The following is an 18,154-nucleotide window of genomic DNA, read 5'->3' on the forward strand; positions in this document are numbered from 1 at the left end:
GTTTCAGCATTCCATAAGGGCTCATAGGACTACAAAGGCAAGCAAATGTTGAGGTAAACCTGCTTTGGAAGTAATGCTTATCTGATTCCAACACATCTTTCTTCATGTTTCAATCACTGAACAGCTGCTTTCCTTCCAGTGAGAAATTAAACAGCCTAAACATTTTTTAAAAAAAATGAAACACACTCATAGCTATTGATTCAGGTCTTGGTCAATGAAGGATAATGAATCTTTACTGATGGTATGTTGCCTCTCTGTGTCTTTTTTTAAAAAGTGCTTTATTATGCAAAGAAAACTAACCCCCACCCAAAATGACTCCAGCATACTTTCTATGTGCTTATGTGTTGTTGCTTTTTTATTGAATGTATATACAAACACACATGTGTAATGGTAGAACACAAAAATACTAGGGTCTTTTGCTGAACTTGCAGATAGCAATAAGATTAATTGTTCAACTAAACCAGGAATGGAAATTTAAAGTTACTGGAGGGAAAAGTGACTGTATAATCCAAATCAAGTGGAGTCTTTATCAGATTACTTATACTTAATTGCAGTGTTTTGTTTTGTGTTTTTGTTTTTTATTCTATGGTTTATTTCCCTCTTTTCCCTTCTTTTTCATCTAATAGATGTTACCCCTGCTGAAATGCACTGAAAACATGCCCTTATATCAAAGTTCTTCTGCAGTGATTTTTTTAAAATAAATATTGTTGACAAGGATAGTTAACTACATAATAACACCTGTTCCTCTGATAAATGTTTCATATTTGCTTTTGCTAGTAGTAGCTGGCACCGAAAGTAAGTAGACAAACTGAAGGTAACAATTTTTTTTCATTTTTCATTATGGTATCCTTACAATATTCTAGGTAGGACACACAATTGGTAAAATGGGAGATTTGAATTTGAATTTAAAGGTGAAAGATAGCATTGCTTTAAAATAATTTTGTCACAATTTACACAATTACAGTCCTCTAATAGAAGGCTACCCTGTTTAAACATCTTTTTTACCATGAAGATAATTCTACATTACTTATGGCTAAGCTTTAACCGTAGCTTCAGATCTTCTATATAAAAACTTACCTGATTTGAAAAGGTCCTTTCATGACCAAAGCTTTCAAATTTGGTTTTTCTGATTTCCTCACTCTGGTTTTGTCTTTATAGCAGATAATATTGCTGATTACATTACTTAAATCACTTAAATCTGCCTTCCGATCTTTAATGTGCATTATCATATTGCCAGTAAGCAATCTCACCCAATACACTATTTTAAAATTTGAAATACCATACAAGCATACTGGAAAAGTGTGGGAAATCAATGGAAAATAAATAAGAAAAAAACAGTTCCTGTGAAAGATTTTTATCTGAAAACCAACCTCTGTCATTCCTTTTTTTTTTATCAGATTCAAGCTGAAACATTTTACAATTGTTCCTAATTGTTATAACAGTCAAGGCAATAGGTAAAGGCTGCAAAACCAATTATAATGGCATTGAATACAAAATAAAGTGGGTGGATGAGGAGTAGTGGGAATATCCTTGAAAGCAATGATTAAACAATAAGCAAATTAATATTTATTGACTTGACATGTCAAACATTGTAATTTGTTTCTGTGTTCTTAGCAGATGCTAGTAGTTTTACAAAACTTGTTTTCAATTTAGTTTGAAGGAGGGGCCCTCTTCTAAATAGAGGTTGGAATTGCACTATTTCCTGAAGACTGTTCTTTCTTTGCTCTACTTGATTCATACCAGTCTAAAAGCCAGTCTTGTTGCACTAATTTGCTTGCAAGAAACATTTTCCAGAGTCTAAACTATGATTCAGCTGCAGCTGGTGAGTTAATTAAAATAGTTTTACATCCTTTTTAAAAATAAATCACTAGTTGTTTGTGACAAAACAGATTATATTTGCTCGATTTTAGTGCATTTCTGTTTCAACAAAACCTTCCCATAAAAAGTCTCTACAGTTTATGGCTCCTCAAATCCATAGACAGTGAGTTTATGGATCAGAAGCTTAATATGGATGTGCATTCCTTGACAGGGGCATTTTCTTGCTTCTGAAGTGGTGGTTTCTTACTTATAGTTACTTTGAGCTTTGAGTTACTAAGCGAAACTTGTAAAATGGTTCAATAGGAAATGACAGCAATTTACTTTGGATGAAGTCAGGATGTCACACTGATGTTAGGACCAGTGAAAAATACTACCATTCACTTTAAGGTAAAGGCCCTTCAGAAAAGCAATCTGAAGTGTGAGAGTTGTAGATTATTCTTGTTCACCTCTCACTGTAACAGTCAAGGCTGCATGGCAAATCCATAACACAGAGAGAGAAAGTTTTTTGGGGGGGGCAGAGAGCAAAAGAGCAGTATTAAATGAGAGGTCAATGTCAGGAGAGGCTGGCAGGTGTAATAACAGTGCAAGTTTTTCTGTAATAGAAATGCAAACAAGAAATGGGTTCTGGGGGAAATCTTTGGGATTGCCCAGCTACTTATGCCAGCAAATGATTGACAACTGTGACATCATGTCAAGGGGCAAATGTCTGGACCTTTAACAGAGTCTGAGAAAGTGTATGGTAAAAAGGATATTAATCCTTTTTACCATACACTTGGAAAACATGTTATAATGGAAACAATCCCTTAGCAGCCTGATCCCACAAAAAGCTACCGAATCTTCCCAATATTGTCAATAGGACTGAAGACTGGTTTACTGGGCACCCCATCCTGAGTCTTAGCACTTCTTTTGTTATGAAGTGACAGGCCCTAATTTGCTACTTCCTCTTTTACCAATGTGGAAATGGTCACAAGGTGAGCAAGAGAAACCCACAGGGGAATTATCACTTTACTGAGAGATAGTTCTTTGAGAGGATTTAGCTTCCTTTATAACCCTGAACTTGGAAAAGAAATCCCTTCCTCTCCGCCTCCTCCTTTCTTTTAAAACTGCATTCCGGATAAGTGAAGTTTGCTTTCTAGGTGCTAAGCAGATACTTGCTTTTTTTCCCAGTCAGTGGCTTTTACAAGAGAATTTACTTATGTGTTAATCGCCTGCTGGGTGGTGGGAGAATCTGTCCTTTGATCAAAAAGAAAAATACTGGTTTTACTTTACATCCTGTCTCTTTCTCTCTCTCTCTGTCTCTCAACTGGGCAATAGCTGGAGGGATATATATTCCAGGACTTCTCTTTTATTCTCAGTATTTTGTTACTTATTGCATGCTACCACCCAAGGCATCAAGGCAAAAACCAAATACGCTTTGTGGTGCACCCACATGACAGGCTTCAAAATGGAAATAATATTTAAGTTAAACCTGTAAGATCAGATTTTCCCCCCCAAACCTGGCAACATGGGCAGCTTTTGAAAACTTCAAAATAAGATCAAAGTTTGCCCGGCAAACTGAAGTAGTATGACCAAAAAAATAAAATAAAAATTGAATCGCTTGTGTATTTTGTTTTAGAACACGTGACTCTTTTAGTGGCTGTGGAGGTAAAAAATAATCCTGGACAGCAATTATTTAGATTTCCAGGTGTGAAACTTTATTGAACATTTTAGTTGATCGTTGCTTGTCAGTTTTTTGTTACTCTACTTTGCTGACATCGGGGAGATGGGAAAATGGGAACGCTTCTTTATCCTCAACCCTGCTTAAAGTTTTCTTTCATCATACTTACATTTAGCAACAAAGTCTTCCTTTTGCTGAGTTGATGATTCTTGCTTAGCTGACAGTATTTCAAAGTGAGGCATTCTGAAAGGACCTTAATAAAGTCCTTCCAATATGAAAAAAAAAAAATCCTTAACCAAAAGGCCTAGCAGAAGATGGTATACTCAAGAGATAATACCAAGCTAGGTGGACGTCAGGTTGCAGAATCCCCTTCCAGCATTGCCATTGCTACAATTCTAAAAGCTGCAAAAGCTTATTTTTCTGACACTGAATTCTCTTGTGTTCCCCTTAATGAGGACGGTTCCTACACAGACTTGGTAGGTTGCACTTGCTTCAGAGTCTGAATCCAGGGTGCAGAATAAGTACAGTAGAAGTGGATTCTGCCAGAACCTTAAAACTAACCCTTAGTTCCTCAGGTTAATCTTGCCAGATTCTTTGTGTGCATCAAATTCCTTTTCCAGCTGGGAAATTGGCATGATAGTGGGCATGTTCTTCAGTTCCCAGGCTGGAAGGGTATTCTATCTAAAACACAGTCTAGCAATGAAAATAATCACATGAGTGTGCTTCCTTTTTTTTTTTTTTTTTTTTTTGAGGCTGCAAAACTAAACAGCTAAAATCCATTCTAAAGGTTACTTCATATTTTGCCAAGCAACACTGTTCCTTCTGCAAGTTCCTATCCTTTCTGTGGTTACAGATGAGAAACTAAGCATAATATCCACTGGAAAAGGCAGAAATAGACTAAACACTGTTTATATGTAAAACAAGTTCAAAATTATAACACAAAGGACAATTCTAGATGATGCCTACCAAAGACTTCCACCAGCTGAAATTGCTTTTAGATAATGATAAGTTTCATTTGCATAAAAGGTTAATATAAATCCCAACTGGACAATCCCAGAAGGACCTAATTTTTTGTTTTGTTTAATAACCTACACAAAATATACATATGCAGTTGTGAATTTCCAAGCACTTCTTACTTGGCAGCATCAGCCTCTAAATGGCAAAAATAAAGCAATTAATAAAACTTTAATAAATCCTTACAAAACAAAATATTTGGCTATGTGAAAAGGAAAAAGTTTCAAGCTATTTTGTTGGGCTTTGACATCTAAGGATTTTGTTCACGGTTTCAAAGATCTGAATGTGTAATTGAACTGAGTGCGGTTTCTATCATTTAATGAATCAAATCAAATGAATCAAGCCCAAGATTGATTCTTAGGATTGTCCTTATTGTTCAGTATTAAGAAAAGATGCTATGGTATCCTCTGTTAACCTCTAGACTGCTCAATATTGTGTATGGAGATTCTCAGTCATCCAGGTCATGGTTGTCCCAAAGGTGCTTTTTAAAGAGGCAACTGGACTTTCTTTGTTTTTCTTTGAAGATGTTTCGCTTCTCATCCAAGAAGCTTCTTCAACTCATTCTTTGAAACATCTTCAAAGAAAAACCAGAAAGTCCCATTGCCTCTTGAAAAAGCATCTTTGGGATGCCCAATATTGTGTTTCAGTAGCATATATCTTGCTCCTCAACAACTCCTTGTCCTAAATTGACTGCCAATTTACAAACTTTGTACCAAAAAGTTTGAAATGTGCCTAATGAAGAAGAGCAATAGAAAGAAACTTTTAGTAGCTAATACTGCGGTATCAGTTCCAGAGTGACATTTTGCAGTATTAGCAAGAAGGTTGTTGCAATGTCTTGGAAAGCAGCTGCAGTTACATTCTGGAGTACCTGATTTTATTTCATTGACCACAACTAAGTATTGTTCTGTAGTTTGTAGGATACACCATTGTATCTCTTCTAATATTTTTTAGATATTTTAGAACAATTGTATTTTTTCCCTTTTTATCCAAATTAGTTGTTATTTTTGTGTTTTATTTGCTGATCTATGACCAAATAAAAATTGATTAATTGATTGATTGATGATTGATGTTGTGTTTCATTTCTAAACTCCAGAGGCATCATTTTGGATTCAAATAAGAAAATGCTACGAAAATGAGATTCCAATTGGAGGAGAAAAAATCAAAGTAACATAATGTTTAAATGCAGTTAGGCTGAGAAATCCTGCCAAAACAATTTTTTTCTAGGCAGTAGGATTTAGATGGAGTTTGTTTCAGCCATTTCTGGCATCACTTTTTAAAATTTGTAGCAGAAAATTTTACATACGGCACTTTTGGAAGAGAAACATCAAAGACATTTTTGATGGTTTACTTAAGCAGTGCTTTTTGTCAAATCTTTGGGAAAATAATTGGGAAAATCAATCTTTTATAAAGAATCCTATGATTGTCTGTGTCTGTTGCCTTAATTTAAATTGAGGCAATATAAAAATGTTTCAATTTTTAATGTTAGTGGCAAGATTTTTCATTGTTATTAACACTTACCATATCTTGAATTAATGATATCTAGAAATGTAGGAAATTGCTTTATCTGAAAAATTAACAGAAGAGCTCTGAAAAACTCTAAAATAAAAGTTAAATTCAGTCAATTTCAAAAACCACTGATTAGCTATATTAATAAAAACTGTCTAGATAAGTTTAAAATGAGGAAAGAAATGTTGGCATTCTCAGATCTGTCAGAGTTCCTAGCAGGAGAATTAATAGATACATTTTGCCCTGAAAATCTTTTCAATCAGAATTTCACTATAATCTAGATTAAACAAATTTTGGAATTTTCAGGTAATGAAAATGTACATTCAGAGTTGGTGCCAAAAGATCACAGCAGCTAAATAAAACCATGAAAAGTAAATTTTATGTACAAGAGATGCACTTATAAAACAAAGCCTATTGGTAACTGTAATAACAATTAATGCTTCCAGATTGCAGTATCTCAATAGTAAATTATCAATATTAAAAAATTGCATAATATTTGAAAGTTACACACTCTAAAAAAACTTCAGACTCCAGGCAATGAAACACTCTTCTGGCTAGCTTTTCTATAAACTTAACAGGCCTCATATGCTATATAAGAAAACTAAATTAAACAGTTGACATAGAATCCTCTGATCTGTTTCTTTTTATATTCCAAATTCTCATTCTAATTTGGCCATATTTTTTTCCTAAGCATGCACTAAACAAAAATTTCAGATAATAAACTTTATTCATTTTAAATAGTGGCTAAAGCAATTAGCTTTGTTCTTTGCTTTTCATATAATGGGTTATTATGTACAATTGATATGCATAGTTTCATTTTAAGGCAAAATCGCTTTTAAAATTTTAGAGACACCTATGTCTCATATAACTGGGGCTGCAGCCTCTGATGATTTCTTTAGAAGTTTATTGAACTCAGTGTGTCTGATTCTCCATTCAGTAAGCAAAGGACCACAGTCCATGCATCATTTTAAGAGTGTGGGCTACCTGTTGCATGCATAGTATCCCACGTTCTGAATCATATCTTTCAAAATAAAAAAAAACCCTCCCCCTGAAGAAAGAGACATTCCCAAAATTTAATTAAACTTCAGAAATCTCTCTCACTGCAGTAAAAGTGCGGTGCTTAAAAAGAGAGTCGGAGAGAGTCTCCTGTGTAAACATGGGAGCACTTAAGCCTAAAAGATTTCTTTGGGAACCACAACCAACGACAGCTTAATCGAGAACACAGAGCTAGCAAAAAAAAACAACACATGCCTAAAATCCTTGCACACCTTTGTACTTTATCATCAAAGGCAGCACCCTCCCTGCAAGCCTCTCGCTGATAGCATCACACTAATTCCAGAAATTGCACAGGTGGCTTTCCCTGTAGCTGTGGTTGCAACTAGTCTCTGTCCCAATTTAGCCTCATTTCCCAAGGTCAGTATTCTAACACACTTCACATTTTCAGGGTCGAAGAAGATTTCATTTTCTGTATTGCTTTGTAATGCATGACTTGTAAATAGGATATTTATTTCATTTTTTCCCATGTCCAACTCTCTTATTTCTGGCAGCTGGCAGCACTGGTAAAGGTGGGGATTTTCTTTCTTTTCATTTAGAAATAAGAAGCTGCAATGCACATCTTCATTCTCCTATCTGGAAACTAGATGGTTTTAGCTCTCAACAGGTAATATTACAAGCTTATTGAATGATTATTGAAGCTAAAAAAAAACAACCTACGAAATATTAGAATTACTGTAGAGCCAAAACTTCTGTATATATTTTTAATTTAATTCTAATCATGTTCTGCATCAAAAATATTAATTTTTGATGACTACTCTCAGGCATTCCATTTCAAAACATTTGGAATAGAACAAAATATGAAATGAATAAGTTTTTAATGTTTATGTTATATTGGAGGATCAAATGTACATAGTTCACAATAGCAGAAAAATGTTATTTTTGAATCATTATGTAGTATTTCTCCAACACTGAAATTAATTCTTGTTTGCTATTATTACGGCATTAAAAAATAAGCTTGAAATGCTATAATAATGTGCAGGGTTTCCAAAATCCAGATCTGTAATTTTTAGCCTTTAGAAAACATACTGTAAATTGACTGGATAGTTGAGATGTTGCCTCAAAAGACAGTATTGTAAAATATAATTATATATATTTCCCCAAAAAAATCTCATTAAAATAATTTTTAATAGGAGGGTAGAAAGCACAATGAACTTATATAAAATCTAATATCAATAAAATGAAAATCAATGAACTATATGTTTATTTCCTAGTTTGCATTTCATGAATGATGGGGTATTCTGACATTTGGAAAGGATTTAATTTTAAATTATTCAAGAAGTGGCAAATATATAGGACAAATAAGGAAATAATTCCATGCCAACTTCAATTAGGAAAAATATGATTTCAATTTCAACTGAGTTTTACTGAAATGTGGTTAACAAAAGTGTTAACCACAGTTTGACAACCACTCAGAAGGTGAATTCTTCTACTGGACAGTCCCCTAGTTGGCTGTGTTCCTGTCACCCCTAGTAGGAATGGAGAGGATACCTGGAGAATGGTGAGATGTGAATTTTTACTGTTACTAAAAGATGGGACACCTGTAGATTACAGGCAGTTATGCTGGTGTAGAACTTCTACCCAACCCCTATGAATCAGAACCTGTAGTCTAAAATAGAAAGAAGAAGAGAACTGAGATTGTGAAGAAACAGATTACCCTTGAAAACCATATAGAAGTTTCAACTGGTGTAGAATGAAACTGAGTAAGCAACTCGCTCCATCCATCCATCCATCCATCCATCCATCCATCCATCCATCTATCTTCTATCCAATATATTAGACGCCCATTGTACCCTCTATAGACATGCCTTTATATGCCTATGTGACACTTCTGCTTCATGAGTTGTACTGATTGCCAATTTGCTTCCAGATGTATTTCAAGGGACTTGTTACTACCTTTAATGGCCTAAATGGCCTAAGGCCTGGCTATGTGAGGAACTACCTGTCTCGTGTCTAGCTCATTTGATCTGACATACTCCAGGTTCTTTGATTAAGGAGTGCTATCTTTCAGGATTCCTAATAATGTCCTCTCTGTAGCCTTCTGATGAGATTCCTCCTGAGATTTGAGTGACTCCCAACCTGGTTGCATTTCAGAGAACCTTAACGTCCAGACTCTGGACTTGGGTAGCTTAAAAGCCATGGTGGTGCAGTGGTTAGAATGCAGTATTGTAGACTAACTCTGCCGATCCTGACTGGCTCAAGATTGACTAAGCCTTCCATCCTTCTGAGGTCGGTAAAATGATGACCCAGATTGTTGGGGGCACTAGCCTGACTCTGTAAACCACACAGAGAGTGCTGTAAAGCATTATGGAGCAGTATATAAATCTAAATGCTATTGCTATTGGATGGATGGGGCAACTTCTCTGATATATGTTTGGTATTATTGACTGAATTCAAATATAATAGAGATAGATAGATAGATAGATAGATAGATAGATAGATAGAGAGAGAGATAGACAGATAGATAGATAGATAGATCTGCATGCAGACCCAACATGGTCCTCTTGGATAACCAACCATTGGCAACTTAATGACAAAGTTCATTAATATTCCTTTTCACTTACTCTTTTCATGTATTCAAATTATGTTTATACTTTTGCCTGTTAACTTATATATGCTTGACAAATAAACTTATGAAACTTATGAAATTTATGAGTTAGGCGACTCTAATGAATTTGAATAAAGAAAAAAATTAAAATGACACATTACCAGCAGCCACTATGCCTGGCTAAAGGCAAGGTCTAAAGTCCTAGGATATTGTGACTTGGTGGCCAGCAAAAAGTTGAAAACAAGTTCTTGGCAATAATGAACTTTTTTTTCCTTATTTTTCTCTAGAATAACTTGAACCAGGTTGAGATAGATATAGGAAATAGAAATCATAGTTTTGCTACTAGAAGAAAAAAGAAAGAAAGAAAAAGCTATTAGAGCCACATAAGAAGCAAATTTAGTGATCTGTCTTTGCTTTTGTCTGCAATTTACAACATAAAATTCTCCTTAGTGAAACTATATTTTTTTTAATTTCTTTTCCATGGGAAGGTCATTTATTGTATACCCATTACAATCCGGAGAGATGGGAAGCATTATCCAGTCTGAACACAAAACTCAAATGGATTACATCTCAAAACACCATTCCAAACTGAATACGCCACACCATATAATTTAAGAGGCCAAACTGGTGGAAGCATTATAAAATGTATCCTCCTTATCCAAACAGCTCCTTCAGATGTATAGTCTACATGAAGCTTTAAACATTGTGCTCTACTTCAAAAGCAAAACCAGTCACCTCTGAAACAGCATTTGTGCAGCGTATGTGCCGGCAGCAAACAACATATGGCAAATGGGAAACACCCTTTGTAATCACAAAGATTTTCATGGCAGGAGTTTGTAAAGAACATTGTCCTCAGACATGCAATCACATCGGAGTTCAAGGTGAATGAAAAACAAAGCAAAACAAGGAACACCAAATGCAGGACTTAATTCCAGTGCATCCGGAGATTCATGACATAGCTAGAGAGGTCCTCACGCTGCTATTTCCCTTAGCTGAATATCAAAATAAGGAAATAAATAATATGGGCAAAAGAGTTTAAACATGAGCTTAGAAGTTAGCCCTGTTAATTTTGATCCTTTAACCTTCAAACAGTTAAAAAGAGGCAGTTCTTATAAGAGAAGAAAAATAGTAAAAATATTTGCAACCTGTTTTACAATTTTGACGAACATGCATGCTGCAAGAAGTAAACACAATATCCAGGGCTTCACAGATTTAATTCTCTATATTGCAAAGAGCCAAAACAATAAAAAATTACAGAGATTTACCAAAACAGGCTTATAAGTGACTGGTGAAAGGATTAAAAGTCTCCTGAAATGTGAAATGTATGAATGACAAGTTGACAAATCACGGTGTGGCTATAATTCTCCACCTCTATTAGCAACAGGTATATACCCTCTAGAGCAAATCAGAGTAACTATAATATTACCGTGCCAAATTATCTCAATGTTATTAATATTGGGGTGAAATGGAGTTGCAGAGGCTGCTTTAAAAACCATCCCTGCACCATTACACATTGTTGTAAACTACCCAAAGTCACTTTGGTGAGACGAGCAGTTTAGAAATTTAATAAACAAATGAACAAGCAAACAATTACAGTTATCCAGGGATTTATCAATTGAGGGGGGCGGGGGGGGGAATACAATTGCAGTCAGCATCAGCTCCATGGGCAGATCTAATTTAAGTCCATTGAAAGTAGCACTTTTATGGAAAGCAAATTCATTTCCACAGGATTTATTTTCTAAATTCAGTTGGAGGCAGGATGCTGCACCTTTCAAAGCAATCCAGTCATTGTTGTGCTAATGTAATATTAACAAGGACAAGCTTTGCAACTTTATAACCATAACTAGAAGATAGCAGAAGATGTTGTTGGTTACTACTGAGTTCTAGTTACTGAAAAAATGACAGAATTCATCTGGGTATGAAGCTGTCATCTAACCAAACCTTGGTTATGTTAAAGGAATGGCAGGGCAATGCGAAACAGATATAACAAAGTCTGATTCTTAATAAATCAAGTATCTAAGTTAGAAATGAAAGTTTAGCCCCAATCTCCGAATCCCCTCAAGTGCTTCTTTTCAATTTATCCCATAAAAAAGAATGATTGGCTATTGCCCTTATGGAGAACTGCACTGTTAAGAAAAGGAATTTCCCCTTTCAATTCAAACATAGAAGCACATCTGGATTTAAACTAACTAGAATTTCCCTTTACCTTAAAATCTGAGGGAATTATTTAAAAGATAGGGATTTTAACATGCCAGCTTGGTCCTGCTTGACACATACTAAGGCTGTGAAAATCCCTTGAAAGGGTGGTATTGAAGCACCTCTTTTTCAATTGTTAAAGCAACCATGTCTTTTTCCAGACTGATGTTACAATGTGTCAGAAGCCACACTGACATGGAGACAGAACCAGGATCAGTTTTGATAAATAGCTGGGCAAATCTGTACAATCTGTAAACGCCTCATAACTCTTTGAAAACATTTGCATAGCCAATACAGACCAATAAATGTATTTTGCTCAGTTTTGACCTAGCATGCTGTGTGAGAATTGTGATTTACTCAGTAAGCCTGAGTAGATTTAGTGCTCTATGTAAACCCAATGACTGTTGTTTCATTTGAACCAGGCAATTGATGCCATTGTTCTATTGAAAGTAGAAAACAAGTAATACAGAGAGGGAGAGTCCAGAGTTTTTCATATCAGATTAACCAGTGGTTTGGCATTACAGAACAAATAAGATTGCATAGCTGCCTCCATTTTCACAGTTATTTAGAAGAAAATAGCTTGCATTGATTTTCAATTATTTATAGTACCTGCAAAGCCATTTATAGAAATGTATGGGTATGTTGGGTCTTAGAATCTTCTACGAGGACTCAAGAAATGTCATCCCTTCAGGATAGACCAGATAGGAAACTAATGCCATGTAGCTGGCCCATCTGCTGGTATGTTGGCTACTACCAGAAATATGTACCAATAATGACTTATTTTTGGCCAATGACAGAGCCAAGAAGATGACTTCATTCTGCCAGTTTAAAGTTTGATCTAGGCATGAAGAAGAAGAAGAAGCAGGTGGTAATAGGTGCCATGTTCCCATCCGCATTTCCAACAATCCGCCGACTGCCCAGAGAACATTTTAGCTAGTCTATCGGGAAGCAGGTGCCACCTGTATATCATTTTATAGATATTTTCTTTATAGGCCGTAATACTACTAATTTCATATTATCCCACCAAATCTCTTGCCATTTATATAAGTGTATTGGGTACCCAACGTTTTTCCCCCAAGCAATCATGGAATCTTTGACTATTTGACTATTTCCTCACCTATCTCTATTTTCACCTATTACCACCAGTGGTGGACGTGTCCGAAAACAGTGATATTTTGGGGGAAAATAAAAAAACAGCTCAATGAGATCTTAATGTTAAAAATCAATTGGCGACCAGAGACATGCCTGCTCGGTTCTAAGCCGGAAAATATAAAAAGGGACTTATGGTATTTGGCACTACATATCATTACAGCAGCGAGACTGACGTATGCTCAACTCTGGAAAAATCAAAATATCCCAACAGAGGAGGCTATCATAAAAAAATTTTTAGAATGTGCGGAAGCAGATATGCTAACTAAAAAATTAAAGGATAGAGAGCAAACACAAGTAGGTTTAGCTTGGGACAAATTTTATAAATGGTTAGAAAAGAGGAAACTATAACCCACATTAGATGAGGAATGGTATTTAATGAGAAATTTATATTATATAGGATAAGTGAGGTCGGATAGACCTAATTGATGTATTAAGGTATACAAGTTGTTCTGTCTTCTCCGGGATATAATTTAGAGTTATAGTACCGAATATTTGTTCATTAAGGTACTATATGGAAGTACGTATGTTTATTGTTGTATTGTTTTTTGTGTGTCACTTTATGTTGTGTTGTCTTTTCTTTTTAACTGAAATGTAAATAAAGATTATTTTTTAAAAAAAGAAGAAGAAGAAGCAGACAAAACTATAAGATACCTAACAAGAAATAATAGCTGGAAATATAGGACTAAGTGTATTTTTTTCCCTCTTCTCATCCAACTCTTATTAAATTCAAACTTGGGAAAGATGCTGTTTGAGGAATATGTCATTATTTGCAGTATTCATCTAGATTCTTCTTGTATCCATCAAGCTGAACCTTTTGTCTTTTGAAGGGACTCATGAGGTCGGGATCTAGACCAGTCTGAGGAGTCAAGAACAGAACATTTAACTGTATGATTTCCACGTGGAAAGTTTATTGAAAGTTTGAAGAAGGAAAAGCATAATGGAGTTTTGCGATGTAGCAACAAACAGCCAAGAATCAGGAAAGTGTTATTTTATAAGGCAATTCCATTTTTATAATAATAGTTTAACAATTCCATTTCAGCTTCTTTCCCTTTGTTTTAAATTCTTTCTGAACTAGATGAAAATGAAAATGATAGATTCCACACTTTATGTTAATCCATCATTTATTAAACTATTGATGGATTTCTGAATTAAAACTGGCTGGAATCAGATATTGTCTTAAGTAATAGTTAACTAATTAATACTTATACAATATGCTATTACAGTATTCAATTTTCTGAACTCAGAACCAAATGGTTCAGCAACCCTAAATGGATAACTGTTATTGCATAACACTGTATAGCCACAATCTGGTAAGAAAAAGAAGTATAACTTTTTTGAGCTACATTTTCTTTGAGGTTAAATTACTGTATTTTAGATGTAAATGTTCCATTATTTAATGCAGTAATGTGAGTGGGTAGGGGAATAGTAAAGATCTATTGTTTTTCTTTCTTTCCCATTACTCTTTTTAATGTAAACTTATCCCTGCAGTGAGATAAAAAAATTCTGTCATTCAGATAATATGAACTGAATTTAATTATACACAAGACACATTCGTTTCTCAGAGTCTCATTCTATTCATTGGATTGGAGAAGTCTGTGGAAGATCATGTCCAATATATTCATGAATCCTTTGAGAGATTTCACATTTTAGAAGCTGAAACCATCTGTTCAATTTAATACTCAGTATAGGATGAGATCCAGAAAGGAACACACACACACACACACACACACACTGTTTGTGGATGCACACCTATGTTTCCATCAAAATTCACTATTAGAAATTTACTTCAAAGAAACAGTATCCTGCTCTTTGAACTTTGACAGAAAAATGCCATTATGTTTGTCTCCCTCCATGTTTGACTGCCTGCCTGCCTACCTGCCTGTCTGTCTATCATCTATCTCTACCTACCTACCTACCTACCTACCTACCTACCTACCTACCTACCTATCATCTCTCTCTCTCTCTCTCTCTCTCTCTCTCTCTCTCTCTCTCTCTCCTACCTATTTATCTAACCATCTGTTTATCTATCATTTATCATCTACCTATCATCTTCCCCTACTGCCTCAGCAATGGGTTTCTGTGAAAACTCAATTTGCTCCTTGGCCTTGGACAAAGTTAAAAATTATTTTGAGGGATTTTTAGGGCAGATCTGAAAAAGTAAGCAAAGTTAGTTATAAGGACAAACGATACCAAAAAAAATAGATTTTGGGAAAGACTTGAAAGTTGGGTTCTTGACTGCCTTTGGTGTATGTTTCTGATCAAAAAGATACTTCTGTACTGTAGGTTCTTATTCATTAGCTTGGGGAAACATTTGAACAGGGATACATATCACATGCAGCCATCACTCTGCCATGCCTGCTTTCACTTTCATAAAATAAGATTCAGTTCATATCTCATGTGACATTTGTTTTAGCATTATACCTCAGTGTCCAGTCAATCAACATTTTATGACTACTATTAGAAAATCTTTCCTATATAAAAAATAGTTTTAAAGGCTTATGTTTAAAAACCGACTAAAACTGAATTTCTTTTTCTATCTTTGTATCTATCATCTAGACAATTCAACAATCACAGTTTCCTGGGAATTGAATAAATCAAAGCACTGAATAAAAAACATACCTAATTAACAAAAAGAACATCACAGGGGGGAAAAATGAAGAGTAACAACAATGATGTTGCCAGTTCTCAAGGGTCATTTCTGTGGAAGCCACTATTTGTTTTTCCCTTAACATTCTATTAAAAGCGTGTTTTGTTAAAACAAGTAGTTCTCGACTTAACCGCTTCATTTAGTGACCATTCGAAGTTACAGCAGCACTGAAAAAACTGTCTTATGACCGTTTGTCACACTTACAACCATTACAGCATCCTCACAATCACGTGATCAAAATTCAAATTCTTGGCAACCGGTTCATATTTATGACAGTTGCAGTATTCCAGGATAACGAGATCACCTTTTGTGACCTTCTGACAAGCAAAGTCAATGGGGAAGCCAGGTACACTTAACAATTGTGTTACAAACTTAACAACTGCAGTGATTCACTTAAGAACTGTGCCAAGAAAGGTCATAAAATGCGACAAAATTCAAACGTTTAAATTTTGTCTTGCTTAGCGAGTGTCTTGCTTAGCAACAGAAATTTTGGGCATAAGTCAAGATTACCGGTATTCTATTTTGTGTCTTAAGCCTTTGTATATTAAAATGAGAAAAAAAATCCATTGATCTAAAATATGTGATTAAAATTAATCCCGTATCAGCCACACTGATGTTTACCACTTTTACATCCAGTGGGTCTGGAAGCTAAGCTGAGCCATTGCTCATTAGTATTCAGATGGAAAACTACTGTACTGAAGAAACTACTGTACTAAAGAGGAATAAGGCTTGATTGGGAAATGAAAAAAATCCCGAAATAAGGCAAATGCGAATTTAAAGTCTGTATTACATTTAAAGCCAAATCTTAAAATATTGATTTCACCTGAAATATGAACAATGGCCAGTCATGGCATATAATCAACTACTGACAGCAGGAACTATGTCCAATATTAATAAAAATAACTTTGAGGACATATGCTACTGTAAATTACATTGGAAACTACTGGCAAAACTGCTGGCGGTTTTGCTTAAATGTGTTATAAAGGTAATCAAAATTAAAATGTGTTTCTGTCTATGCATGCAGAGATGCTGTAGATGCTGATCCTCACTCTCTTAGTCTTGAGAAAATCTGTACATGCATAATCGTTAAATTCCTTTAGTATCATTTTTAGTATTAATTAAAAGAGCTGAGGTGGTGCAGTGGTTAGAGTGTAGTACTGCAGGCTACTTCAGCTGACTGCTAGCTGCAGTTCAGCAGTTCAAATCTCACCGGCTCAAGGTTGACTCAGCCTTCCATCCTTCCAAGGTGGGTAAAATGAGGACCCAGATTGTTGGGGGCAAGATGCTGACTCTGTAAACCGCTTAGAGAGAGCTGTAAAAGGACTATGAAACAGTATATAAGTCTAAATGGTATTGCTATTGCTAATTTTAATTCATACTTTTCAAAAACTTTCCAAAAACTAACGTGCCAATCGTCCCTGTCATTGTATTTTTATAATATTCCTGTTTTTCTTTCTGTTTGACAAATTATAATAAATAAAATAAATAAAATAAACGTATATTGTGTTTTACTTTTTAAAATAGGCTAGCTGTCTTGAATACTCAGCAGATGAAAAAAGCAAATATATGTTAATGTACACAACAGTTTAGAATGGCAGCATGGAAAAGAAATTCTTAATAATATGTTGTAATCCTTGAGAAAGAAGAGTTTTATCATTATCATCAGTGTGATATAAAAACAAATTCAGTCACATGAAGAAAATATGTCTCTTTTAAAATGCATTGTTTGGCAGAGGATGTGGAAAATAATCACAAATTAATAACATATAAAGTGGGTGTGGTAATGCAAAATTCATAGTACCTTGATAATTATTCAATAATCATTTTTGTTGAAACTTTCTTGTGGCTGTATCAGAAATAAATTTGCTTTCTGAACCCATAAAAGTTCTGAGTCAAGTTTTTATACACAAATATTCATAAGATTTTTCTGCATTTCCTGCAACAGACATTGGTGTTATTTTACTTTCTATATTACTTCTTACTTACCATTAGTTCAAAGATAAGTAGCTGAAATACAGATGGTGTGATTAATGAATGAAATCAATAATTAAATTGGTATAATTAAATGGAAGTCAAGGAAAATGAAATGAAAAATATCATAAGCAAGTCCTGAAATTTATTTGAAAGAACATGACAATATAACATGATGAGTTTTGATTATTTTGTTTAATGATACCCATCTATCCATTTTTTAGAACTACTGACACTTTTTATGCCTGATAAAATGAAAATACTGGAATGTATCCTGAATGCACCATTACACACAAATGGCCGACGTTACTCATCGAGGGTGTGTTTTCGGCAGCAATGGCCTCCTGCAGCCTCTGCTGGCAAAAACAGAGCCCACGTGGGCCATGCACAGCTTCCCCAAGCTCTGTTTTCACTTGCAGAGGCACCATGGGCCAGTCTTTTGCTGTTTCCAAGGCCGCCCCACAGGCCAAATCTAAGACCCTGCGAACCGGATCTGGCACCTGGGCCTTGAGTTTGACACCCCTGATATAGAACTATTTTGCAGTTGCCTTCTTTTAGCCACAGAACTTTCTGGTGGTCTCTTATCCAAGTA

The 18,154-nt window shown here is 35.1% G+C and overlaps 1 protein-coding gene and 1 long non-coding RNA gene across 11 annotated transcripts in view; one reads left to right on the forward strand and one right to left on the reverse strand.

The window, feature by feature from the left end:
* Positions 1-18,154, reverse strand: part of ERC2 (ELKS/RAB6-interacting/CAST family member 2) — a 622,345-nt gene that overhangs the window by 128,347 nt on the left and 475,844 nt on the right. The gene's annotated exons all lie outside the window — the stretch shown is intronic.
* Positions 1,732-17,552, forward strand: LOC148115527 (uncharacterized). The gene is made up of 2 exons (XR_015732665.1): positions 1,732-1,822; positions 13,772-17,552. It is a non-coding gene; the product is annotated as an uncharacterized LOC148115527 (long non-coding RNA).

This window comes from Pantherophis guttatus, chromosome 2, assembly GCF_059756535.1.
Source record: "Pantherophis guttatus breed Tessera chromosome 2, ASM5975653v1, whole genome shotgun sequence".
NCBI lineage: Eukaryota > Metazoa > Chordata > Lepidosauria > Squamata > Colubridae > Pantherophis > Pantherophis guttatus.